The 27,616-nt window shown below is 43.0% G+C and overlaps 1 long non-coding RNA gene across 10 annotated transcripts in view; it reads left to right on the top strand.

Moving 5' to 3' along the window:
* Positions 1–27,616, top strand: part of LOC138288080 (uncharacterized) — a 472,675-nt gene that overhangs the window by 24,171 nt on the left and 420,888 nt on the right. Inside the window, exons 2-4 of one of the 10 annotated variants that reach the window (XR_011202326.1) lie at positions 2,540–2,952; positions 4,232–4,374; positions 7,350–7,519. The exons of 7 other annotated variants lie outside the window; for them this stretch is intronic. This is a non-coding gene — a long non-coding RNA (uncharacterized lncRNA). The remainder of the gene's footprint in view (positions 1–2,539; positions 2,953–4,231; positions 4,375–7,349; positions 7,520–27,616) is intronic. 2 more of the 10 variants (XR_011202330.1, XR_011202329.1) reach the window with 2 other exon arrangements.

Below are 27,616 nucleotides of genomic sequence, written 5' to 3'. Positions count from 1 at the left end.
TCTGCATATTTCACATACACCTGGCTTGTTAACCAAGAAGATGCCCCTTGTTTATGTATGTCAGACTTTAAAAATATTGTTGAAACCATTTTAACTAGACAACCAAGTCCTACTACAACTTTATTGATATGGACTCGATGACTGAAAAAAGATCATCAGTTAACCCTCTAAGGCCCTAATTATGACATAGGTGTAGCTGTAATTACCTCATGCCAGGGTAAATAGTGCATGAATTTGCCTACTCATCTGCTCATGAGTTCAAATTCACGCCTGTGGGTCACGCGTGCTATTTACTGCATTTGGTGTTTACCTATGTTATTTACCACATGCAAAAAATAACATGTGGTAAATAACCCATAAACATGAGTCCTCTTTAGATGCACATGATAATCAGGCTTGACATGGGCACCATTTAGAACATATTTTCATCATTATGAATACCCTGGAGCCCAACATAGGGATCAGCTAACATATCCCCTTCCTGAAAATGCTAGCAGTGCTAGAATTCTTTGCAGCAGGCACCACACAATGTACAGTACGATGGGTGCATTTATCAGACAGCCAGGAGCAACACATTCTGTTAAGTGATGGATACGCCGCAGAGAGTGCACAATCATTGGTGCACAATATTTCTTAGTCAACCGTTAGCAACATACTCGGTTACGTGATAGGTGTGCCGCAGAGAGTGGGTGGGAAGGGGAGATGTCGCAAAAAGGTCCCCTTACATACCCAGATACAGTGCCAGCAAAGCAAACATCTGTGGTACAACAACTGACCTGACATCCTAGGGTCAATTGACTGCCCTCGATACACCTGGTGGCCTCGCATAGACATGAACAAGTGTTCTGCAAGTGTAACACACTATTAATGTGCAAGTGCTGTGTGATGTGGACCTGTGTATCCCGAACTACGATGTTAGATGCCCTGCATCAATCCATAATGCTGTCTCCTGCGGAGAAGCAACATTAGTCACATCACATTCATCGTACTCGTCAGACAAATCATCAGTCATCATCAAGTTTATAACCGCTTATGATTGGACTACAACTTGAGATTGGACTACCACAATCTCAGTATGTGTTAGTATTAACTTTTGGAGTGTATCTAGCCCCTCTGGTAGTACATACAAGGATTAATGTGAATATGTGAAACAAATTACATTTTTCACTCTACACACTGATGATGATTCTCAACCGAATCAACTTTTTAACAACCACATGTATCTCCATTATAGTTCTTATGTTTCTTACCTTGGATTCCTCCGACTTCGAGACCTTATTCATTTCAGACAGTCTAAATATTTTTAAGATGATCAACGTTTTTCTTTCCACGGCTTGAGGTGGAGAACTACCACCAGTTGCAATCCTTTGGTACTGGTGTTTGACAACTTGCTTAGAGGCCTGGTATATCATGGTTGGGATTTTTTTTTTTTTTTTTAACTGCTCTCAAAATCATCTGGGTATGCTAATACAGTATTGATTTTCTCTGTTATCTCCTTCCACATGCATGTTCTTGTTTGTTTTGATGACATATTCAGCATGAAATGGCAAATTAGTTAGTCATGATGTCCTATCACCTCCTTAGCCAGGACCACCAGTTAATGATCTGTAAACCTGTACTTCCTTTCCCTCCTGGTGTCCATGAAGGAAGATTCGGGCAAGTTTCTGCATGTGATGACAGAGTAATATCTGAGAATGGCGTGTTTCAAGGTGCTTTCTCCACCTAAAATAAATGCCAGCACACCCCTAGACAGGAAGGGCTTGGTGTACTTTGTTCTTCTCTATCTTGCACCAGCTGTTTCTGCTTCAAATCAATTCATATTCTCACTCCCGGAAGTTCCAGTTCCTGGAAATTGGCACTTAGGATTTACTGTGTATGTGCTATTGAATGACGTTAATAGTACACATTAAGAGTTTAACAAATGTGATAAACACTGATTCCGTGGTACATGGTAAAAACCCATGCTCAGGGTTATGTAACACACATATTATTCACAGAACCCAGCGGATACTGTATTTACTCACCTGTTTAAGATTTTTGTGGTTTTTACCACCAGATTCTTAATTGAGACCTAAAGGTCATCTGTTGACTTCTATGTTTAAAGCTTTCCACTTCTCTTCCGTGTTAGGGACCGAGGATAGCTCATTCGTTGTTGTCATTTCAAGGTGATATTCTAAATTTTGCATATGCAGGGGCTAAAAAATGCATGTTCAAAGAAAATGAGGTATTGCTAAATAGTCAAGAAGGCCATGTATACAGGTTTTTTTTTTTCTAAATTCAGTAAGCTCTGCTGCTGTGTAAACCGTTTTCCTTGCAGAACCAAAACTTCTACAATAATCCTTTGGAGAATTTCATAATCGTTATTAACCTTTACAACATTCTAACAGCGGAATGGAATTCTGTCAGTAAGAATATGTACATTGATAAGTTTGGTGCACATTACCCAGAAAGTCCACATTAAGAGGCAATTGTATAGATTACCTTGTCTTTGGTTTGCAGTTTTAATCCATAAGAACTATAATGGTTGCCTTTCTTTCAGATAAAGGCTGCCATTTGTTTATGGATACCACCTGATTAGTGTTTGATGTGCATTGACAACAGACAGAACCATCAAACAAATATGTAAAACCTTTTTGATGTCCTGTGCCATATTTTCCTGTCAGCGTTCCTGGTGCTCTGGGAAGGCTGGAATAGAGGAATCATCTCGTGCTTTGGGGTACGGAAACACAATTGACACAGTGGCATACTCTGGCCTTCAAGTCCCACTCGGAAGCCCACTCGGGAGTGGCAAGTCTGGAATAATAGACTGACAAATACCTATCTGAGAAGCGCCAGCCCCCCTCCCAATGAGGGTTTTTTGCTGTGTTGTGGAAGGGATCGAAACTCATCAGAACCTGGAGGGTTGTGCTTTCTGTTATCTGTAAGGAGTGCAACTATCTTTCTTCGAAGTCAGTAAGTAATTTTACAGGATGGTCATGTGTTGTGAATGTGTAGCAGAGGGGCTGCATACTTCTTTCGGTGGAGTGCAAGGGAGCCACAAAAGCATTTGCATAGATCCGGTAAGAGCATAGTTCTTTGCCTTCAGTGTTTGCGTTCGTTATAGTGCCATTTATTTTTATTTATTTTGTTTATATCATTTATAATGCAGCAATGTGTTGCTACTACCACTTCAGAGTGGAGGATTATGGTATGGGAAGATTAAACCTTGTGAGCATGGGGATGTGTAGAGGCCCGGACCCGAATGTGGAGGTAGTCCCATACAAAGTTCTCATGGATCAAATTTCTTCTGTCAGAGTTTCGAAAATGTGTGAATTCCAAATGGGAATTAAAGGTGCGAAACGCTTCCTTGAGGAGTTTTGTTTTAACCACTTATTGTAAGGTCACATTGTCAATACATTTTGTCAGGAAAAAATGTGAAATCATTTCTCTTGTGAATAAAAGAATGATGCTAAGTTCACATTTCCATTTGAGATTTGAAATGCAAAGAACTAATGTAATTGGGGCGCTGCTAAATGCAATGCAGTGATTTATTTTTATTTTCAAATTGCATATGTGTTTTTTGGAGCTTTGGTATTGGATGCTCTTAATTGAAATGTTATTTTGAAAGCGCACTTTTTGACATTGGGAAATAGCATCTCTCCAATTTGGTCCGTGATGTTATTTTGTGACAGGTATAATTCAGGCGTCTGTGGTGCAGAGGGACTCCAACCCTTCAGGGTCTAACGTCTATGGATATGGGGGATGTGGGAGTCTTGGACCCTCATCACCTTCTGCAGTGTATGGGGACATCACTTTGTATTATCCCACCGTTTTATAACATAATATCCATAAAGATGTTCTGATGGATGATGTGCTAGTTTTTGTTGAAGGTAGAGGAGCTGGAATGTGAACAGTTATATGAAGCTGCCCTTTGTATATTTTGCTTTGGGCAACTAGGTCTCCTTGCTGCCTTCATGCTTTGTAAAAAAATAAAATAATAAAAAAAAAAAAAAGTCCTGTCCCAGGGACTTTCTTGTTAATTTCTCTCTCACCCTTTGACTCCCTGTTACATTCTGCGAGCTCTCTGGTGAGCATCAGTGTGATGCATTGACATTCTCTGGAAATGTCGTGTGAAATTCTGGAGAGGAATGTAAGAGAAAAGATCTTGGCAGCTTGCTGACTGACAATTCCCTCCCTCTGTCTGATGAAGTTTACACAAGAATCTTCTTCTGCTACTCACCCTGTTCTGCAGGAGTCCTTTCAGTGGCGATGAGGAACACGAACGCTGTTCTCAGGAAGAAGAGTGTCTATCCTTGAGGTCCGCAGCACCGGATGGATACTTAGATGGTTGCTGCTGATGGGATACGAGGTTGATCATGAAGAGTCAGTATTGGTGTAAGTGTCCAGGACAGCGGCAGATACTGTTAGTCGGACATTTGAGGAGAAGCAGACTTGTTTAATTGCAAATATAAGGCCAGGGCACACATTTGTAGGCTACTGCCGTCGGGTGTGCTCACACACACGCTTACAGCAAGACCAGTCCCGTGAGCTGCAGTGGCAATTGAGCGTTAGCTAGCAACCCCTCTGTGCAAACACTGCATCTGTGTTTCCTGCTGAACGTGTTACATTGGTTCCCTTTCGACCGCAGACGTGTAATTTTTCTGTAGTTCAGCTGCGATCTGTGTCGCCTGTAAGCAGCGACTCATTTTTCAAACTCTGCATCTGCGGGGATGTTAAATAGTGTGTATACAAAGCATAGTTGTAAAGTGTACCTTTCCTAAAAGCATTCTTTCTGGGAAGATTTGATATACAACGCTTTTAGAACTCCTTAAATAAAATAACTCTTTTGGAAATTTAAACTGTAGGGCTCTCTTCTGCATGTTTTAGAAATCTGGAATTTTCTACTAATACGTTCACTTGCGGTGCCGTGACTTGGATGGGATGGGTGAACCAACAGCATTTTTTTTAATTCACTAGGGGAGCCTATCATTGGATGGGAGCATTGGAAGGTAGGATTTCAGGCTTATGTGGAAGTAGTGGGGGGAGACATTTTTACAGCTTCTTGTAGGTTGGCTATGTTTAAGCGTTGTTTGGGTGCCGAAGGGTGGCACAGATTGAAACCTCTTGCATTTGTGGAGGATGATGTTGAGTTGGACTGGGATGCATAAGACACAGTGTTGATGGAAAAAAAGATAAAAGCTTATAGAATAAGGAAGAATGAGGTGGTAGAACAGATTAAGTTTTTAAAAAGAACTCAACTCCCAGGTGAATCTGTGGACAATTTTGTACCAGCATTACCGATGTTAGCATTCACATGCTATTACAAGGGCTTTTCTTTTTTGGATGACATCCTAAGAAATAAGCTGGTACAAAAGGTGTATGATAAAAGAATTAAGAACAACTTTCAAATACAAAGAGGTTAACACCTCAGAAGGCAATATACATTGCTAAAAGGGAAGGGGAGGGATACTGAAGAAGGGCTAAAGGAGATGGTGGCTTGTGACACAAGAAGAGTGGAAAGCATACAAGGGGTCATATACAAAAGGACTGTGGAAAACAAGTGAACAATGCTTTCTCCAAGGAAGAACAGTTTGCCGAATGGGGAAAAATATTTTTTGTAACAATTGTGATTTGAAGAGGCATGTTGCTACAGACTCTAGCTGCCCAGCCATTGGTCAGATGGGCAAGAAATGTATACTGAGGGGACATTTTGCAAGGCTTTTTTAAGGGAATGACTGACGTGGGCAATGGGTCAAGGTCTAGGGGGTGAGTCAACAATTTAGATGAGGGTAAATCGGATAATATGCCTGAAGCATTTCAGTTGCAGCTTGTTTAGGTTGGCAGTTCTAGAGATAAGGATTACCCTTTCTGTACCATCAGAATTTATGGAGTTGAAGTGCTTGTGATGGCAGATTTGAGTGCTCGTTAAGCATTTATTGAGGAAGAGTACCTTGGTAAGTGTCCTAATCAGGAATTGAGTGTCCTAGACATTAAGTTCATGGCGGATGGTTATAAGCCAGTTGATTTGGTGGGTTATTTTGAGGGTTCATAGGATCTCCAGGGAGTCGAAACCAATTTCAGTGTCTTCCTGTGTGGACACAGCAAAGGGACCTATTAATAAGGTTAGCTCTCAACCACCCAGATCGGGTTCTGGGAGTACAGACAGATGTGAATGCAATTGACAGCAACATGTGGGAAGAGACATTTCTGAGTGTTTTAAAAAGGGATTGGGTTTTCTTAAAGGGTTTGTGCACAGAAGTCTCTTAAAGGAAGGTGCATGTCCTAAGGCGCATAAACCAGGCAATGGGCCCTTGGTTATGAGAGAACCTTTGTGGAGGGAACTGCAGAGATTGTGTGAGGAGGACATTATTGAAGAGATTGAAGCCTCCTAATGGTTGACTCCAGCTGTTTTGGCAAGAAAAGCAAACAGGGATCTACGGTTATGTGTGGATCTTTAAGCTCTTAAGGCCATTTGGATGGATCGTCATCCTCTGCCAAGCACTAGTGGTTCGCTGTAGATGATCAAGATGGTAAAGTCGTTCTCTACTTTGGGTGTAAAGCAATCTGATAAGTGGACAACAAATCCAAACTCTTGGCGGCTTATTACATGGGAATGAGCTCATCTGTTCAGACTCATGCTGTTTGGGCTGGGATCTGCTTTGGTGGTGTTTCAGAGGGCTATGCTCCAGTGCAAAAGGGATTGAAAACATGTTTCCAGGACGATCTACTGGTATTCGGGGAAAGTGAGGAGAAATACAATAGGATATTGCGTTCTGTGCTGGAAACTCTACAACAGTATGGGCTGACCATCAGGTTGCACAAATGTAAAATTGGTGTGAGAGGAGTTGAGTACTTATAACACTAGACGCCTAAGCTAAAGTTGGTGATAAACTATTGAAGATGCTCCATCGCCACAGAACAAAGATCAGTTGCATTCATTCTTGGAATTAGCAGAATATTATTCCCGGTGTTCAGATGTTTGAAGATTGGATCAAATACATGCAAAAGTTAATGGTAAAAAATGTCCAGTTTAAATGACGTGAAGAGTGTGAAAATGAGTTTGTGAAATTAAAAAAACACATAGCATTGACCCCAGTTTTGAGTCCTTTTGGCATACACAACAAGAGCATAGTTTGCACAGATGCCAGCAGTGTGGGGTTGGGGTGGTCTTAATGCAGTACAGGGATGACAAGTAGGTAACAATAGCTCCTGCTTCATGACCTTTGAGAGGGGCAGAGCTGACATATTCCACGATTGAGAGAGAGGGTTTGGCATTTTGATGGGGGTGTGAATCACTTTAGGGAGTTTGTATGGGGAACTGACGTGATGCACTGACTTTTGGCCTCTAGTGGATGTTTTTGCCAATATAGGTACCTGCCAGCCCTCTTCGCGGAATATGAGATGAGTCTTGAAAATGCTGGAATTCAGTTACAGAATGAAATATGTCCCGGGCAAGAAAAATATGAAGACTGATTGCCAGGCGAGGCTGCCGGTAAATATGACGGGTGACGTTGGTGATGGTGAAGAAGAGTGGCTTCTGGTGAGTCAGGCCTAGAAAAAATATAAAAATATTACTAGACCTGCAGGTTGAGTAACTTGAATACTGTACTCGACCTAACTGAAATGTACTTGACCCATACACTGGTCTCATTGTGTGATCCTAGGCAAATATTTTATTTTACAGAGCCACCTTTTTCATAATTCTTACATGAGTGCACCTTCAACAGTGTGAGTTCAGCATGTCTGTTGTACAAAAAAACAATTGTTTGATTAAATAGACTAAACGTTTGTTCCATGTAGAATAAGAATGTAGCTCACATTGGATACACATGATCCCTGATTAGCCTCTTAGTTAACTAATAGCATTGCCATAGGGCAGAAGCAGGAGTGTTTCTCAGTTCATGCTTAAATGTGGTAGTGCACTCTCATTTCACATTTGCAGAAGGGATTCCCTTACCTGATAATTTTAGGTCCGAGATCAGGGGAAAACTGAAATGTCAATACCAAACAAACATCATCCCACATGACCTGTATTTCCTCTACTGCAGTATTTATATACTGACCGGTGACTAATAACGAACAAAATTTAAGTATATGCAGAGAGAAAATACTTTTTCCTTTCAGATTTATTATTTCAATATTTTTTTCAATAACTTGTATCTAAAAACATTAATCAAATAATTATTTATATATATATAATTCTTAGCACATTATTTCATAGCTTGAACTCCCTTATCATAAAAATATCCAATATATCATGAAATGACTAAATACAGTATATCATAACATGATTGAATACAGTGTGAATCTCTACCCCTCTTTTTTTTTTTTTTTTTAAACATTGCAACTCTCGAACGCGTCAGATCATGCACACACACTCACACCTTTCCAATCCCAGCCACAACTTGCATACAACTATATACAGCTGGAATAGATCTTCCTCACAACCATTCTAGTGTTGCAGACTTGGAACACACATTAAAAACATCAGCACATTTTGGGTGATTAAAGAGAGATTCAAAGCCACCTTCTTCAGGACCAAACTTTTTGCTGAAATCTGCTCAGTAAAGCCGATTGGGGTTTACTCTTAAGAAGTTACTTTCAAATAAATATATATTTTTTCCACTGTGAGCCAGTGTTGTTAGTGCCACATAGTTTCTTCTGCCTAAATCATACATATTCATGCAGTGGTTACTAGTGGAGAGGGTTTAGATGGTGATCTGGTCCAATGAAAGTGTGCAGTATGCATGAACAGTTTTACTATAACCATCACCATGCAAGATGAACACCATGGTAGACTACATCAAAATGCCCTTCCGTGGAATCCCCAAGTGGTGATACAAGAGAAAGAGAAGACTTAAAACCTATACCCCTCGCTTAGATGTACCAAGCAGTGTTAAGTTAAAATGGCCTGTACCAATTAATATATGAAAAGCAGACCTTTAGAGTCTGCTCTCCGGGGTCAGTTGCTTCAAGGTTCTTGTAGCTCGATACTGTTAGTTTTCTCATAAAGGACTGTCATTTATCAGCAGTAAATTTCCCATTGAAATGGCCAAAATGTTCACACCAACTTGCAGCTTTACTGATAAAACAATATATAGTGCATTAACAAAAATTTGTGAAATTTTGGTTTCACAAAACCTATTTATCATTTGCACATCACCAAGTAAAGTGTTCTAATTTGTTTTCATCATTTTAACCTGTTCTGTGCCTTGGACGAGATGATCTCGTCCAAGGCTACAGTTCCCCTGTGCCTTGGACGAGATCATCTCGTCCATGGCACAGGGGAACTTGGGGGAGTGCTAGCGCCCCCCCCCCCAAGGCGGGGATGGAAGGGGAAGACCTTCCCCTTCCACCCCCGAACTCCCCCCCTGTGACATCAGCGCACGAGTTCGTGCTGATTAGTCACAGGGGCCTCCCCCATCGCGCTGGAAGCAGAGCTTCCAGCGCGATTGAAAGAGAAATGCTAAGCATTTCTCTTTCAATCACATGGGGGAGGCCTGGAGGGGCTTCAAAGGGAAGGAAAATGTATTTCCTTCCCTTTGAAGTCTCTCCGAGGGTTTCAAAAGCCGGATTGCTTGCAATCCGGCTTTTGAAACCCCACTAGACACCAGGGATTATTTTTATATTTTTTTGTGATATTGTCATAAGGGAGCGACCCCTTGGGCAAGGGTCGCTCCCAGGGGGGGCATTTTTTCGGGAAGGCCTTTTCTGCCCCCCCCCCCTGGGGGCAGAAACCTCTAGGCACCAGGGATAATTTAATTTTTTTAATGTGTTTTTGTAAAAAAAAAATTTTTTTTTAGGTGGGGAGCGCCCCTTAGGCAAGGGTCGCTCCCCTTGGGGGAAAATTATATTTAGGCCATTTCTGCCCCCCTTGCCCAAGGGGGGCAGAAACCACTAGACACCAGGGAGTTGTTTCTTTGCGTGAATTTCACGCAAGGGGAGCGACCCCTTAGGCAAGGGTCACTCCGGGGGGGGGGAGCAATTTATTTTAGGCCATTTCTGCCCCGGGGGGGGGGGGCAGAAACCTCTAGGCGCCAGGGGAATTTTTTTTTTTGTGTGTTTTTTTTTTTTTTTTTAGAGATGGGGAGCGACCCATCAGGCAAGGGTCGCTCCCCTAGGGGGCAAATTGTATTTAGGCCATTTCTGCCCCCCTTGGGGGCAGATTGGCCGATTTTAGGTCAATCTGCCCCCAAGGGAGCAGAAACCACTAGGCACCTGGGATTTGTTTTTTGGCGCCAATGTCACGCAGGGGGAGCGACCCCGTAGGCAAGGGTCGCTCCCGGGGGTGGGGGCTGGGGGGCAAATTTATTTTAGGCCATTTCTGCCCCCCCCTAGGGGCAGATCGGCCTATTATTAGGCCGATCTTCCCCCAGGGGGGGGGGCAGAAACCTCTAGGCGCCAGGGGAAATATTTTTTTTTTTTTTTTTTTAGAGATGGGGAGCGACCTATCAGGCAAGGGTCGCTCCCCTGGGGGGCAAATTGCTAGGCCTACCCACACAAGTGAGGTATCATTTTTATCGGGAGACTTGGGGGAACGCTGGGTGGAAGGAAATTTGTGGCTCCTCTCAGATTCCAGAACTTTCTGCCACAGAAATGTGAGGAACATGTGTTTTTTTAGCCAAATTTTGAGGTTTGCAAAGGATTCTGGGTAACAGAACCTGGTCCGAGCCCCGCAAGTCACCCCTCCTTGGATTCCCCTAGGTCTCTAGTTTTCAGAACTGCACAGGTTTGGTATGTTTCCCTAGGTGCCGGCTGAGCTAGAGGCCAAAATCTACAGGTAGTCACTTCGCAAAAAACACCTCTGTTTTCTTTCAAAAATGTGGATGTGTCCACGTTGGGCTTTGGGGCGTTTCCTGTCGCGGGCGCTAGGCCTACCCACACAAGTGAGGTATCATTTTTATCGGGAGACTTGGGGGAACATAGATTAGCAAAACAAGTGTTATTGCCCCTTGTCTTTCTCTACATTTTTTCCTTCCAAACATAGGAGAGTGTGTAAAAAAGATATCTATTTGAGAAATGCCCTGTAATTCACATGCTAGTATGGTCACCCCGGAATTCAGAGATGTGCAAATAACCACTGCTCCTCAACACCTTATCTTGTGCCCTTTTTGGAAATACAAAGGTTTTCTTGATAGCAATTTTTTACTCTTTATATTTTAGCAAATTAATTGCTGTATACCCGGTATAGAATGAAAACGCACTGCAGGGTGCAGCTCATTTATTGGCTGTGCGTTCCTTGGGTTCTTGATGAACCTACAAGCCCTATATATCCCCGCAACCAGAGGAGTCCAGCAGACGTAACGGTATATTGCTTTCGATAATCTGACATTGCAGGGAAAAGTTACAGAGTAAAACGTAGAGAAAAATTGATGTTTTCTTCACCTCAATTTCAATATTTTTCTTTTTCAGTTGTTATTTTCTGTAGGAAACCCTTGTAGGATCTACACAAATGACCCCTTGCTGAATTCAGAATTTTGTCTACTTTTCAGAAATGTTTAGGTTTCTGGGATCCAGGATTGGTTTCATGCCCATTTCTGTCACTGACTGGAAGGAGGCTGAAAGCACAAAAAATTGCAAAAATGGGGTATGTCCCAGTAAAATGCCAAAATTGTGTTGAAAATTGGGTTTTCTGATTCAAGTCTGCCTGTTCCTGAAAGCTGGGAAGCTGCTGAGTTTAGCACCGCGAACCCTCTGTTGATGCCATTTTCAGGGGAAAAACCACAAGCCTTCTTCTGCAGCCACTTTTTCCATTTGTTTTGAAAAAAACGAAATTTTCACTGTATTTTGGCCAATTTCTTGGCCTCCTTCAGGGGAACCCACAAAGTCTGGGTACCTCTAGAATCCCTAGGATGTTGGAAAAAAAGGATGCAAATTTGGCTTGGTCAGCTTATGTGGACAAAAAGTTATGAGGGCCTAAGCGCGAACTGCCCCAAATAGGCAAAAAAAGGCCTGCCACAGGAGGGGGAAAAGGCCTGGCAGCGAAGGGGTTAATATATTTTATTCTTCATTCAAAGGTTCAAAAGATGGACTTTCACAACTACTGAAATATATTTTGGAATGTATGTACAGCTGACTTATTAGCTGTTTAAATGTTGTGTGTTAGGAACATTTGACATCCTACAACCTTTCTTTTCACACTCTTTATACAGCAGGTCAGACAGTTCACTTTACAAAATGCTGGAACTCTGTAGTCAGATAGGTAAACTGACTTCTGACCTCTTTCTCTGAAAACAGAGCAAATGTGACAAGATACAAACAAGATTTAAAGTCATATTTATTGCCCATTCGTTTTCTGAGTGAATAGTACAACTGTTCTTTGTCAACTCATCAGAACTATCAAGTAGGTTCTAAATATAGTTCAACCTGATAAAATCTGACTAGACATAGTGAGTGGGCAAGTAGATTTCTCAAGTCCTGCTAATGTATGTGCACTCACAAGGAAACGAATATTACATGATGAGTGGTTCAGCCAGTGAAAGAGGGCGGCACATTGCGGGAAGTCAAGAAATAAATGGCAAATGGTTGACTTAGTAAAGGGAAGGCCTCTCATGGTGCGTTATCTTTCCATTCTGTAAGTGCAGAGTTTTTTGTAGTGGATAAGGTGATGTTAAGAGGAGAGCTTTTGGTTGTACCAGAAGTGTTGAGGTTGGTGCATGAGGTGCACACAGGCACAAGTGCCACTAAGCATAGGGTGAGGATGGACTATTGGTGGCCAGGTTTAGACAGAGATGTGGAAAGAGCGATTAGAGAATTTGTGTCATGTGCTTGGAGCGACAAATCACAAAAGATGTTGGAGTATCCTCCGGTAGAAAGTGATAAGATGGGTGCTCAGTGGAGAAAAATTGGTGTGGAGAGGTCTGCTCCCTGTATGGTTTTAGACTCTCATACCAAAAGTGTTGTTGTAGGTAGTGACTATATTTCTCCAGTATTGTGGTATCTTTCATAGATTCACATGCTTGAATCATTCTCCGTCGTCTGAGTGGGAGTCCCACGGTACATAGAAAGCAATAAAGAAATAAAGAAAAAACTTCTTTTTTTTTTTCTGTAGTCAATAGGAAAAAACAAATTCAGTTTTGTAACTATCAGCCTCATTAGAAAAGGCCCAAACTTCAGCCAATCAGGCGAGACCACCCCTTTAGAATCCTCAGCACAGAGGCTCAGTCTCTCAGATTTTCTACCGCACGTCGTGTGTAAGGGAGTCTCCCTGAGCTCTGCTCAGTTTACTTTCTCTTCAAGAGATATTCTTCAACTTTGACTTTTGTTCTTACTGTAGTACTTCTTCCATCATGTCTACAGCAAGAAAAGGTTTGTTTAGACCTTGTGGGACCTGTGGAAGGTTAAGGCTTCATTGTGAGGACCCTCACAAGGAATGCATATACTGTCTACATCCAGAGCATAAGGTCAAAGACTGTAAAATCTGCAGGACCTTTACCAACAAGACTCTGAGAGACAGAGAAGCCAGGCTCTTACTTTGGCTTCAGAAAAGAAAAGCCAGAGAAGCTCTTTCTGAGGAGGAGGACAGCGACACATCAGTGGCCTCAAAGAAGAGGAAAAGGTCTGTGGAGAGCTTCTCCCCCAAGAGCAGTAAGTCAGCCAAGACGCTGCATGCATTTAAGGACAAATCTGAGGAACAAGCTTCAACATCCAGGGAACTTGGTGGTAAGGTTTGTTCAGAGCCATCGACACCTGCTTCCTCCTCAAAGAAGCTCAAGAGATCTTCGAGTTCCCTGCCACCGTCGACGTCCAGGATATCCACACCGTCGATGAGCGCATCGTCGACAGCAGGTCTTCCTTCATCGACGACAACAGCGACGGCCACGTTTACGGCTCCGTCGTCGCCAATGATTGTTACCTCGTCTCCACTGTCCTCTACGACTATAACGTCGGTGAGCTTAAAATACGGTCCATCACCTGCTCACACCTTGAAGATTGCTAAGAAACCGTTGACGGGTAAGAAGATGAAATCTCTATTGTCGACGCACTCATCGACTGGTAAATTCCGGGGCTCTTCGTCGACGATCCCACCGACGGAAGCAGCGACGGCGACACACCCGCCGTCGACGACAGCCCCGTCGACGGAAACTTTGTCGACATTGGCACCGTCGACGGCAGCTTCGTCGACGCTCGCATCGCCGATAACGGCTCCACTGACGACGGCTCCGTCGACGCCTACACCGTCAACGAGAACACCATCGACGAACGCACCGTCGACGATGACTCCGTCGACGGCTCAATTTCCTGATCCTTTACCCAAGCATTTTGGAGCATCTCCTTACCTGCCTCCGAGAATTCTACCAATAAAAACAAGTCTTCTCTCCTACTTCCATCCCATACGTCACCTCGTAAAGTCACACCAGTACCTCCGCATCATCTCTTTGCTGACGAGGAGGAGGAGGATGATGTATATTCCGATGATGTTTTTTTCCCGGTGGCACGTAGCCCCTCAGAACTACGGATTAAATGTCAGGAGGAGGATGAAGAAGAAAGTGACCAGCTTTATTTAGATCAGCAGAGGCAGAGTCACCTGCAACCTCAAGAGCAGCAGGAGCAGATGGTTCAGATGCCTGTCTCTTTGATAGCTAACCTACAGCAAATGATGCAGGACTATTATTCTAGATTTCCTCCATCTGGCTCCTCTACCCCGGTGCAACCTCCGCATACACCAATATCCGCCCCTGCTCGACCATCTGAATCTATGGGACCAATCCCAGGTCCTTCATCTAGACAGGATGTTGATCCACCTTCGTCTGAGGATGAGCAGGAAGAAGGTGAAATTCAGGACAATGACTCAATCATTCCAGAATGGGATGAATATCCAATTCAAACACCATCTCCTTCTACGCCTCCACCAGTAGACTCTCCACCGCAGGATATTGGTGGTTTTCATAGTGTGATGGAAAGAGCTGCAAAAAGATTTCAGCTGCCAATAACATCAAAGCAGTCAGACTGTTTTCTATATGACTTCAAGGAGGATACTAGGAAGTCAGTAAGAGCTATACCCATTGTTGACTTCATTTGGGAAGAGGGCCTTAAGGTCATGCAGACTCCATCCTCCATACCAGCAGTATAACCGAGACTTGAGAGAAAATATAAAGCACCGGACAATTCTCCAGCATGTTTGGTTAGTCACCCTAAACCAGACTCCGTCATATCACAGGCAGCTCAGAGAAGGTCCAGAAATCCATCTGCATCTTTGACTGCCCCCCGCCCCCCCCCCCCAGATCAAGAAGGACGTCGGTTGGATTCGATTGGGAAAAAGTTCTCAACAATGGCGGCCACTACAGTTAGAGCAGCAAATTCCCTAGCAATCCTAGGTAGGTACGACGGCCAGATGTGGTCTGATATGTCACAGTTTATAGATATGTTACCTGAAGATAGTAGAGCAGAAGCGCGCAAGATTTTGCAGGAGGGTGAGATTATCTCGGCTGAGATAATAGACTGCGCCATAGACATCTCGTCTACAGGTTTCCGCCAGCTAGCCGGAGCGGCCGTACTCAGGCGTCAAGGGTGGCTGAAAGCTACATCGTTCAGACCAGAGGTACAATTAAAGATACTAGACATGCCATATGATGGTGAACTTTTATTCGGCAAGCATGTAGATGATGCGTTGTAATCTATTAAAACAGACACTGAGACAGCCAGATCCCTGGCAACATTACAATACAAGAGACAGCCCTTTCGGGGAGCGAGAGGGAGAGGAACCTTCTCTTATAGAGGCGGCGCACATCAGTACCGTCAATACTCCTCTTACCAGGGACAGTTTTGTTCCACCTTTGGCCAGCAACAACCACATTCCTTTAGACAACAGTCATCCACACATTTCAGACAGCAAGCGAGAGGAAAGTCGACTTACAAAGCCAAAGAGACAGCAAGAAAGCACTGACCTTCATCAGATGCCTGCATCCAACCCCTATATCAACACTCTAATAGGGGGCAGAATTTCCAAGTTCCTCCACCAGTGGTCCAAAATTACTTCAGACAAATGGGTGCTCGATATTGTCAACCGAGGACACACACTAGAATTCAATCAGCCTCCCCCTCATGTACCACCAAGAGGTCCCCGCCGGCCCATCTCAGCGAACTTCTGGCACAGATTGCTATCTTAATGGGGAAGGGAGCAATAGAGATCGTACCAAAGTACCAGAGGGGAACAGGTTTTTACTCCAGTTTCTTCCTTTATACGGAAAAAGACAGGAGACTGGAGACCTATTTTAGATCTTCGTTCTCTCAACAAATACCTCAAGAAGCAATCTTTTCGCATGATCTCCCTTCAAGACGTCCTACGCCTACTCAACCGGGGGGATTTTATGACATCCTTAGATCTCCAGGATGCATATTTCCATATCCCCATCCACCCCAGTCATCGGAAATTCTTACGATTCAGGGTTGCAGGCACTCATTACCAGTTCAGAGTGTTGCCCTTTGGCCTCAGATCGGCCCCAAGAGTATTCACCAAGGTTTTGGCACCAGTTGCAGCCCACCTCAGGCAACTAGGGATACAGGTGTTCCCGTATTTAGATGACTGGCTAATAAAAGCACGAACAGCGTCAAAAGCTGCCAGGGACACGAAGACATGTCTGTCTCTCTTCGGGACACTAGGCTTGACAGTCAATTACCCCAAGTCTCATCTAGATCCTTCCCAGAACATCCCCTTTCTAGGAGCCGTCTTGGACACAGTCCAAGCAAGAGCCTTTGCTTCGCACGACAGACGAAAGACTTCAAGATCTAGCAACACGTCTCAGCAAAAGAAGGTCCACTTCTGTTCGGACTTACAAGTCTTTTCTGGGGATGCTTTCGTCTTGCATTCCATTGATAGAAAACTGTCGTCTGCACATGAGAACACTTCAACAGCAATTAGACAATCAATGGAAACAAATAGAAGGATCTTTCGACGATGTAGTTCGGATAACCCCATCAGCAAAACAAGCTCTCAAATGGTGGAAGGATACCCCCCTCATCTCGGAAGGTCTCTCATTCCTGAAGGACAAGCCAGTGCATATTATAACAACAGATGCATCCTTAGAGGGATGGGGCGCACATTTGCAGGATCTATCAGTGAGAGGGAAATGGTCCACTCAGGAGTCGACTCTTCACATAAACGTATTGGAGTTAAGAGCCGCTTCCTTGGCACTCAAGTCCTTCCTCATCAACATCAGGGGTTCTTCAGTCTTGATAAGAACAGACAATACCACAGTCCTGCATTACCTCAACAAACGAGGGGGCACAAGATCGCAGGCATTGTCCCTAGAAACACAGAAACTGTGGCATTGGGTGATTCAACATCAGCTATCCATCAGAGCAGAACATCTCCCGGGGATCACCAACACCTGGGCAGATGCCTTAAGCAGGACTCGAACCAGCTGCCACGAGTGGGAACTCAATCAGTCAGTTCTCGACCGCCTCTTTCGTCGTCGTTGGGGCAAGCCCAGTCTGGATCTGTTCGCAACCAGAGACAACAAGAAATGCCAACACTTCGCAAGCTGGCGACCGCAGAAGGGATCAAAGGGGAATGCGTTTTTGATCAGATGGTCAGGGATTTATGCATACGCTTTTCCCCCGCTTCCACTCATCCCGAGACTTCTGCAGAAAATGAAGAGGGAGCCATGCAGACTTCTATTAATTGCTCCCAAATGGCCACGCATGTTTTGGTTCACAGAACTTCTATTACTCTCGGAGCAGCCTCACATACGACTGAGAACACTGCCGGACTTGTTAACAACGAATCAGGGGCAGGTCCGTCATCCCAAGCCGACATCTCTTCGATTATCAGCCTGGCTCCTGAATTCTATGAATTTGACGGCCTAGATATCCCTTCAGATTGCAGGGAGGTACTTGCCTGTGCCAGGGCTCAGTCTACAAACAGGACATATAAGTTCAAGTGGAAAAGGTTTTGCATATGGTGTTCAACTTCCAACGTTCATCCTCTAAAGTCCTCTCCAGAACAGATTCTACCATATCTGTTGCATTTAGCTAAATCAGGCCTTTCCCATTCGTCTATAAGGGTTCACCTTGCTGCTATATCCCGTTTCCGACGAACATCTCATTCACCATCTTTATGGTCATCCAGGATAATAAAGCAGTTTCTTAAGGGCTTGTTCAGGATGTTTCCGCCGATTCACTGTCCTCCACCTCCGTGGCATTTGAATATTGTGCTCTCCCAATTAATGAAGCATCCGTTTGAACCCATTCATAAGGCAGACCTCAAATACATTACTTTGAAAACAGCCCTCCTTCTGTCCCTCACCTCAGCGAAGAGGGTTAGTGATATCCAGGCTTTCACAGTCTCACCACCTTTTCTCCAATTCAAATCAGAGGTGGTCATTTTAAGAACTAATCCAAAATTTATCCCCAAGGTTCCATCGACTTTTCATCTAAATGAGCCGGTGGTTTTGAGAATTTTTTTTCCAAATCCGCAAACTCCAGCGGAGCGCATTACATTCTCTAGACATTAAACGATGTTTAAAATTTTATATACAAAGGACTAGCAGTTTCCGTAAATCTGAGCAACTGTTTATTAGTTATGGACGGATCAATAAAGGCAAGGCAGTTACTAAACAGACCATAGCGCGCTGGATCTCTTCTGCCATACAACTCTGCCACCAGTTAGCAGGGAAACCGTTGTCATCCAATGTCAGAGCACACTCCACTAGAGCGGTATCCACTTCGGCAGCTCTATTCGCAGGAGTCCCTCTGAGCCAGATCTACAGAGCGGCAACGTGGACGCGTGCCCATACCTTCACCCAGCACTACTGCCTGGAAGCTACTGACAGAATGGATGCCGTGGTAGGACAAGCAGTGTTACGTAATTTATTTGCATAAGGTGAGCCAATAATCTCTTTACCCTCCATCCTCTATGTATTTCCAGGCTAATATTTTTGTGTGTGTGTGTGTGTGTGTGTGTGTGTGTGTGTGTGTGTGTGTATATATATATATATATATATATATATATATATAATAATCTTTTGCAAGGTTGATTAGCATAATTTCACTACCTATGTGAGTCCACATAGAAAGAATTGTGAACAGACATACTACTGATGTTCAGAACTCAACCATCTTTCTTACTGCTGACTATTCTGATTCAAGCATGTGAATCTATGAAAGATACCACAATACTGGAGAAGAAAATAAGTTACTTACCTGTAACTGTGGTTCTCCAGTATTGGTATCTTTCATAGATTCACATGCGACCCACCCACCTCCCCATAGGGGCTCACCTCTTTAATTTTCATATAATCACTAGTGCGGAGAAATCTGAGAGACTGAGCCTCTGTGCTGAGGATTCTAAAGGGGTGGTCTCGCCTGATTGGCTGAAGTTTGGGCCTTTTCTAATGAGGCTGATAGTTACAAAACTGAATGTGTTTTTTCCTATTGACTACAGTAAAAAAAAAAAAAAAAAAAAAAGTTTTTTTTCTTTATTGCTTTCTATGTACCGTGGGACTCCCACTTCGACGACGGAGAATGATTCAAGCATGTGAATCTATGAAAGATACCAATAATGGAGAACCACAGTTACAGGTAAGTAACTTATTTTCTTCTAGGTGTCCAGAAGTTAAATGTACTGATTGTGTAACCATGCAAGAGATAATCAAATTTCTGGAGTTATTGTGGCAAAGGGAGGGATTATCTGAAAGCATTGTGACTGACAACAGTGTACAGTTTGTATCTCAAGGGATGAAGGCGTTTTTAAAAGCAACTGATGTGGAGAAAATAAGATCGTCTATATTACCCTCGAAGTAATGGTCACATTGAGAGATAGAATAGAACGCTCAAGGGGGGCTTGCAATTGGGGTTGAGCCAAGGTAAACATGGAGAAGTGCTAAATTGGTGTGGGCATATCGTCATGCACCCAACAGCATAAGTGGGAAAGTACCCTTTGAAGTCATGCGTGGAAGAAAGGCATTGGAAAGAAAGAAGAGTGGTAGAGATGACTCTGGGTGTTAGCAGGCATCATGGAGAAATTTGTGGCAGGAGAGTGGGTGCGTGTACTTGAGGAATGGAAAGAGAACAGAGCCAGATTTTTGCAACTATTGCAGGTAAAGGAAGTGTATTTCTACACAATGTTGTTGAGTGTTAGGAATATGTGGTATTACAAAAAAATTGTGAAAGTCTCTTACGTGTTTGTTGAAGGATTTGGTTTACAGGAACAATGGTATGCAGGATTCAAGGGAGAATTAGTGTGAGTTAAGGAAGGCGGGCACCTGTTTGACTTTGTGATTACGTGGTGGGTTAATACTTAATATTTAGCTAATGTAGTACCCTATTTTATTATTGGTTACAGTATTATCATTATTTTGATTTTGTTATGTTTCTATAAGAAGGGAGATGTTATATCCTGGAAGTTCTCTGAAGAGTGTCATTGTGGCGCGTTGACGTTCTCTAGGAATGTCCTGTGAATGTTTGGAAAGGGATGTAGAAGAGAAGATGGTTGGCAGCGTGTTGCCTGGCACCGCCATCCCTGTCTCTGATGAATTTTACATAATAAAGAATCTTCCACTACTCGCTCTGTCCTGTGTGAGGAGTCTTTAAACTCTTTCCCCCCCCCCCCTTTTTTTTTTTTTTTTTTTTTTTTTTTTTTTTTTTTTAACGTGCAGCCTTTTCAATCCCCCACCCCCGTCAGTTCCTCGTTTTCATCCATTTGCTTTTCCTTATGCTTGTTTCTTTGCCTGGGAGTACGGCCATTTTGTGCACTATTTGATCAAGCTCTAGTTGACGCTTATGAACTCTGCTTGACCTACTTTTGTTGCCCTTGGTTATTGTTTTGTTTGTTTTGATATTATCTCTAGTCTCTGCAATGTATGACTCATTGCTATTTAAAAGTACAGATGGTTAGACTTGTTTTGCTGCAGTTACTGCATCACTTTTCTGCGCAAGTACTTTCAACGTGCAGAAGCTTTGTGCACTATTAAAATTGTTCCACTGATGCATGAATTTTGTTGTAACAAGTTAACCCAAACATTTTCCAAAATTGAAGTACAATAATAAAATATTGTCATTAAAAACCGTCCACCCAGCGCATTATTGCTTTAAGGCATTCATGGCCTCGGCAGCTTTGTTGTGCTTCTCCTCTCACTGCCGCACTTCCCGGCATTGCGTGTTTCCTGGTATATGTGGAACCGCTGTTCGCAGAAAACTGCATCACGATATTTTTAAGAAGTCTCAAAAGACATGTTTGGATACCCTAGAAAGTATCACATATGCTGTTTGCACACCGTTTACTTGAACATTAATTAATTTGTAAATAATACAATGTTTGGCAAATAGGCAAGGTAAACCAAATTTAAACATGAATACTAAGGACTTAAACTTGTTTCTTTGAGTTAATTACCTGATTTACTGTTAAAAAAATATAATGAATCCTGTTCTTGAACCGCAGATTTATAAGACAGTTGAAATGATTGTGCGTGCGAATGGCAAAATATCGATGCACAATATATTTTTAGCATCACATATGTTTAGTTTTATGGAAGAGGGTGGTATTTGTTATTTACATTTTTTTCTAAATCGGGAGCCCTGTCCTACTCTTCTCCCTAAACTGATTTTGTTTCCTTTTTTCCTAATTAAATGTTGCATCCCTTACATTCTGTCTTGATGTTGTTTTCAAGCACACTACAGCCTCCTTTGTTACTCACTTTCTATTCGTGGACATTAATCCAGGACACAAGTCTGAAGATGGAGACCCTCCAGACCCCTGATTTTTTAGGTCGAGCATTGCAGCGCGCAAGCGCTGCTTTTCCAACGTGTTGGTATGTATCTGGGCTTTTACCAACGCCCACCTCACGCCCATCACTACCACTCGTGGTAAATGGTTTACCTTTGCCCCTCCTTGGGAAGGTTTTGTTACGGCCTTGGCCATCTGCCCTGTTACATGGCTAACTGTACTTTTGCCGATTAGTTTTATTGCGAGCGAACTTTTTTTTATTTTTGTGTGTCTCTTCACGCATATGCTCATGTCGGCCATGGCACTGTTAATCGGCTCCCTTACGTGAAACTGTTTAACTTTAAAATGTCAATTTATGTGGCAAGAAAAGTCGGGTTAGGAGTTTACAACGCTAATAGCTCTAACTCGAGCAGATGCGAGACCCACTGCATTGCAAATGCTTGTATTGGAGAGGTGACATTGTCCCCCCTACGGGCTAAAGGAGCCTGGGAGCATTAGCACTGCAGCTACTTGCATTAAAAACATTTTAAACATGTAAAGGGGCGTCATGTGGTTTGCAACGCACCTTCCTACTGGTAGCACCCCCTTTATGTGATAGCGATCCAGTGGGACAGGGGAATATTTTAATCTCCCATTTGATAAGTATCGGAGAGCTTCACAACATTAACCCTTTTACTCCTAATAAACACTTCTTGATTACCGTCTAAATGCAGTCTAAAGGCGTATATCAAGTTCCAAACGTGTCTTTAATAATCGTGCCTCTTTATCCCATTTCTGAGCACCATTACCAATTGCTACATGGAAAACTTACACGAGATTTATAAAAAAAACAAAAAAAGAAAAAAACAGAAATGTTCTTTTCATGTTCCTTTGAGTTTTTTTTTTTTTTTTAACATGCTGGTTCAATTACGTATGACTTCACTGTCACGTCATTGTGAATTAAATATATGTTATCACCACTCAATGCGTGTTCTCAGTCCTCAGGTCTTTGATCGTACCTGATAACTTTGTGATCTATGATTTAAAATGCTGTCCTCAACTGTATTCATAACCCTGTTGAATATGGCTGTCTCTCAAATCTCACCCCGCCTTCACTCCAGTCTCTTCACATTTCAATTTATACTTTCCAAGTCAGACAGTATACCATCCTAAGTGGCCATTGTCTGTACTTTCTTAAGCCCTAAACAACCCAAAATGTCCATTTGCTTCAGGATATGACCTCTAGAGCGAGACAAAATAGCAATCCTTCTGATTCAACACATTGTATTCACACAATTTCCGCATGACGTCACATACGAAACAGGGTAATTAGATTACATTACTGAACCCTCTACTTTTATAACCCTCAGTAACCTTTCTTCATCTTGCTCTGGGATTATGTGGCCTAATGCTTGACTTTTTGGTGCTTTTCTTTTTTAGCATATTAGCGTTCGTTTATTTATTTAACAGTTTATAAAGTGCTTAGGCACTGAAAAGTATTTGGGCGCTTTGTACTATAAAGATGAAACTGTGTATTATGTCGAAATCGTAGAACGTGAGGTGTTGGGATGGAAATATCCTGTGCATGAGATGCAGGCATGTTTGCCCAGCCCCGCGTGCCCAACTGCATGTGTATCTGGTATTCCGACTTTTTTTTGGCCTCAGTGTCATGCTAATCCAACAGTGTGTGCAGATGCCTATGCCTGTCACTTATTATGCAAGCTCATAAACTCGTCCTGAGTCATTGAATGGCACACCAAGTGTGCCTCTTGGTGGACAAACGACACCTGTCGCTGTCCTGAGTTTAGCACATAAAGTAGTGGTGGCAGCATACCATGTTTATTGAAATTAATAGTGTGACCAGACCCTTATATCTGTGTTGATGAGTGTGTCACCTATAGACCGCTCTCGTGTAAATTTATGCAATTAGGTATGTACCCAGAACCTTGCGCTGCCATACTGTATGTATGCTAAATGCGTGCATGTGTGTAACGTGCAGTAGAAGGGCTCTGTTTGTGAGTGAGCCTGAGTACTGGAGGAGGTGGGATCCACTTTGGATGCCTCTAACTTGACATGATAGAGGATGAGGACAGCTTCCCCAGACAGTGGACGTGTGCAATCTGCATTCCTGCAATCTATTCTACTTAACTGATTAGTGAAGGTTCATTCTTCAACATTAGTGTTACTTCGTTGCTAATTATTTGATTGATTTAACCATATCAAAAATTCCGTTGGCCACATCATCGCTTGTAAAACAAAGCACATTTTAATATTCACGAACGTCAGCATGCCGAATGTACAAAGTTTATTACTTAACTGGGTGCATTTCTACCCTGCTTCTGTTGCAAACCTCCATATCTGAGCACTAGTGCTATGGCTTTAATTTCTAATGGATACTACTCACCTCGCAGATTCTTTTTCTTTGAAATATTGCAGTTGCAGTCTAGAAGGTGGTTGTTTTACACACTCGTAGGTCGCTCATATTCCAAGAGTTTGTCTGTTCTACAGTGCAAATTAATGTAATGAGACCACACAGCATATCTTTTAAATCCAATAGTTCCTTTTTTCAAGTGTCCCATCGTGTTTACTCTAGATTGTGCAACTAAATAGTGTCAAAAGATAGCAATGATCTCACTAGTTTAACATTAATCTGACATCTTCATGTCTTCTTGTAGGGTATATTTTAGGCTTTGTCACCAAGAGTAAACTTTTTGAAGCTTTGAATTGCAGAAGGGCAATGCCTATAATGAACACTCATGTTGGCTGCATTTGTTTTTTAGTTGTCAGTCTGAAATTGGATGCTTACCTTTGCATCATCACAAAGGTCCATTAGAGAGAAGGTTAATTGAGCTTAGGGGTGTTTGCCATTCATTAGCCAGAGGACCCATGAATGTTAGGAACAGGCTAACTTTCATGAATCAAATGAGCTGGATTCCCGTTAGAGTCCTATGTCAGGACCAACATCATAGAAGCATTAGAACAATAGGTCCTGGTCGCCTTAGAGAGGAAAAGGGGAAAAAAGCTCTTCTTCTCCTGGTGAACCCTGTCCTGCAGTCATTTGGTGAAACGCTTTGGGAGTTAGTTTCAAGCCCAGTCCCCAGTGCAAGGGGCGGTGGATACATTTCTGGTGTGTATGGCACCCATGATTTCAAACTTTGAGCCTTCAAAAAAATCCTGGATGACTCAACTGCTAGAACAGGTGGCCTCAGTGACTCTCACTGTGCCTGTTCAACTGCACATAACCACGCATGCCTGCTGTTAACAAGCTCACGAGGAGTCTTTCTGTGCCTCTGAAGTGAGACACTGTGCCAGCACTTTGGACCTGCAGCACAGGAGAGCCAGTCTGGAGTGCAAGCCATTCCCGGTGCCCATCTTGCCACCGTCTTTGGTTCCAGTTATTGTTGGTTTTGAAAGTTCTGCGCTTTTTTTTGTTTGGTGAAGTTACTCTTCCGCCTCTGCAGGTGAATTGTCCTCTAATCACTGCATGTAATATTTGTACGTCACCCATACAGCAGACCTTGCAGCCCTAAGGCAGGGTGCATTATATTACTTGTGTGGGTAGATCTGTAAAAGCAGATAATCCCCTGCTATGTCTTTGTCAGTTCTTAAACCTAGTAAGTGGCCAGTGAAGCCATTTTAATGCATGTGCTTCACAATGGTCAATACATGATGGAGCAGAGGTGCTGCTTCCCTGCGTCTGCAGGTACCATAGAAAGATCTGTGAGGACCAGGACTACCAAAAACCTGATGCTGAACATCACCACTGCACCCAAGCTGTCTAGCCCAGACTGAAGTGGGCCATTGATGTCAGCATGTTCCAGAGGCCTTCCAGAGTAGAAGCCACCACTGTGGACTTCCTGATGGCATCTGCAGCTTGTTTCTGCAGACCCCCCTTCAACCACGAGTAACTTCAGCACTGAACCCGGTGTCAAAAGACACCACTGCACCCGAGCCCCACAGCCAGAGGAGGAGTGGAGCAATGGTGTCCCTACGTCTCTGAGGATCTCAAGGGTCTGGCCCTAGACTGGCTTTTCAGTCCCAGCTTGGAGCCACTTTGTGACCGGACTGTTCTCTATACAAGTGAATGGGACACCCAAATCTAGAACACACCTCTGCACCCGGGCGTCCCAGAGCACCCTGAGGTGAACTGTTGGTGTTTCCTTGGACTTTGCTTCATACTCACCTAAAATCCAGAAGAACAGTCCTGTAAGTCGTTGGTGAGTGCCCATATCCAGTATCTGTTTCATTCCCATACAATAACACTAGTGCACCCAGTCCCTAAAAAGCACCTCAGCTCCTGGACGGCTCAGTGCCTTCTGAAGTGAAGGTTGGTGCTGCTTTGTACCTTGCCCCATACTTACATTAACTCCAGAGCAGTGCCGTAGGTTGTCGCCAAGTACCTGAATGCAGTACATGTTTTACCCCCATAGGTAAGTAATTGTATGCAATATATATCCCCCCCAACCCCCCACATAGGATAATATTACCGCTCCAAAAATTGTGGTCCGCTTTGGAAAATTGTAAAAATTCATAACTTAAAAAGGTCTCGCCTGATTCCCATGATCTTGGTAGCAACATTTATATAAAAAGTATGTATTTTTTTATTTTTTATAAATTGGTGTTGTATTTCTTTATTTGTGTGTTTCACTGTCTGTGTGTGCAGTATGTGCTTAGCACTACCCTCTGATATGCTTAACGGCTTGACCACGCTACCACAAAAGCATTTGGGATGTCATTTGTGCCTCTGTGTTACCTCTGGGATTTGCTTGAACTCTATATGGTGGACCAAAATGAGGTACACTGTGCAAAGTGCAGGCTTCCTACAGTGAGTCTTAGTGCCTGAGGATGATGGGTAACCTGGTACTCAGGATGATATGATGCATAAGTTAAAACTGAAGGTGAAATTGAATCAGTGGGCATTGAGAATTCAGTGATCTATGCTGTTAAAGATGCTTATAGGTCTCTTGCTAGTGAAGCAGAACTTTTTTTTAGCAACCTTTGGATGCAAGATTCCTGTCAATTGAAGGGACAAGACCTCAACCTATTCACACTGAATCGGGTGGTCACTGATGCCTCCATGATACGGCCACTTTGACTTTCAAACATGTTTTGAGTACAAAGCAACTAAAAGAACATCAATATAGTGTGGTGCACTTGAGGGCAGATATGACCCCGCCCAAAACAGCTGCCATCAGTAGTCTGATCGCATGTGAGGAAGTGTAGTCCTTTATGTTTAGCAGAGAAGCAGTGGTGCTCTGTCTGAGTTCAGTTCATAGAATAACTCATGTTCATGCATCTTATTTGTAAGAAGGCAATTTTCTTATGGACGTTTTCAAGTAGTTCTCACTAGAACACAGTTCACTACTTGCACTCCACCTAACATTCTGTTTCCATGGGTGGTTCCTTGAGACGATGTTATGCATCTCCAACAGAAATGCAATCTTATGTGTGTCTCCCCCTTTTCCAGCCATGCCACTATCTGAACAGGTTCATGAAGTTTCCGATGACATATACCCTGGACGCTCCAAACTGACAATATTGTGCACAGGTTTCTGGCTTTGCAGCAGGGAGAGCACTGACAACCCTGCCTTTCTTTACATCAGTAATGTTGAAAGAAAGGGTAGTCTGTTGCATTAGCACAAAAATAACTTCTGATTTGACATGTCTCTCTGTATGGGTTCATAGATGTTGGACATGGCCTCTCTGGTGAGTTGCTTGATGCTAGAGTAGATGCCAAGAGAATAGCAAATCCGAGAGGAAAAATCATGCAAAGGCCAACTTTTGAGGTTGTTTCATAGCTACTTTAAAGAAGGCCATAGTAGAAGTATCACAAGAAGAATAGACTTTTGTGTTTTCTGATGATTTTTTTTAATCCACAATAAGGGAAAGAGTAGATGCCAAAAGGCTCCTATTTAAGTGTAGACTGTCGAGATTTTGTAGATGCTTATGTAGATGTTGTGATCTGGATTCTATGCAGGACCGGAGGTGAGGATT

This window comes from Pleurodeles waltl, chromosome 4_1 (assembly GCF_031143425.1).
Source record: "Pleurodeles waltl isolate 20211129_DDA chromosome 4_1, aPleWal1.hap1.20221129, whole genome shotgun sequence".
Classification (NCBI taxonomy): Eukaryota; Metazoa; Chordata; class Amphibia; order Caudata; family Salamandridae; genus Pleurodeles; species Pleurodeles waltl.
This window is presented reverse-complemented; position numbering and strand designations above follow the sequence as displayed.